The following is a 941-nucleotide window of genomic DNA, read 5'->3' as shown; positions in this document are numbered from 1 at the left end:
TGAATTATAAAGTGAATTATAGAGTGAATTATAAAGTGAATTATAGAGTGAATTATAGAATGAATTATAAAGTGAATTGTTTAGTTTTCAGGTTTGTTTTGTGTCCGGGTCCCTTTAGTACCAAGAATGGGGGCAAACGTGTTCAGCCAGTAATTGTTAGAAATGCAAGTCATCATCTATTGTAACCTTTGTTAATTTTTAAGAACAAGTATATTCTGTGGCTCTCCTGTTGGACGTCGCCTTTCCTGTTAATTATTTGCTGTGAGTTCCTGTAGCGATAAAGAATTTTGTTAATACAGCTAGCTTTATCTAGTTTTAGTTAAGCTCTTAAGTTTTTTATAATTGTTTCACAACATCACGATTGCAGATACCAAATCTAAATGTTTATGAACTTCTACTGTTTCATATTCTTCCTGTGAACTGACTGAACACGACAAAGCCGTTTGTTGTATTTGAACTAAAAATAATGACATAAACACTCATTTTAAACACAACAGCCACTTACGAGCTTCTTAACATCAGAGCTGTCCCTTCGAGTAGCATTTATGTTTCTACCGTTAAAAAAATCTCCACCCCTAAAAGTCCAAAGTAATCGCACTACTTTTTAAAAACATCAACAACAAAAAAATTAACAGCACAACAAAATTGGAAATTATGCATCAAAACAACGGCGATCAAAATGTTGAAAAGACGGTCCAATTTACTTTCATGAAAAAATGGATGGATTGTCCTTGGTCTCCAACCAAGCATTGGAGCACCTGACGGCGGTGTCAGTCGAGATCGGAGAGGAGCCAGCAGGAGGTGGTCATGAACAGATGGAGCAGGAGCCAGCAGGAGGTGGTCATGAACAGATGGAGCAGGAGCCAGCAGGAGGTGGTCATGAACAGACGGAGGAGGAGCCAGCAGGAGGTGGTCATGAACAGATGGAGCAGGAGCCAGCA

This window comes from Nematolebias whitei, chromosome 14 (assembly GCF_014905685.2).
Source record: "Nematolebias whitei isolate Nwh7 chromosome 14, NemWhi1, whole genome shotgun sequence".
NCBI classification, from domain to species: domain Eukaryota; kingdom Metazoa; phylum Chordata; class Actinopteri; order Cyprinodontiformes; family Rivulidae; genus Nematolebias; species Nematolebias whitei.
The sequence above is the reverse complement of the archived record's forward strand: the minus strand, read 5'-3'. Positions refer to the sequence as shown.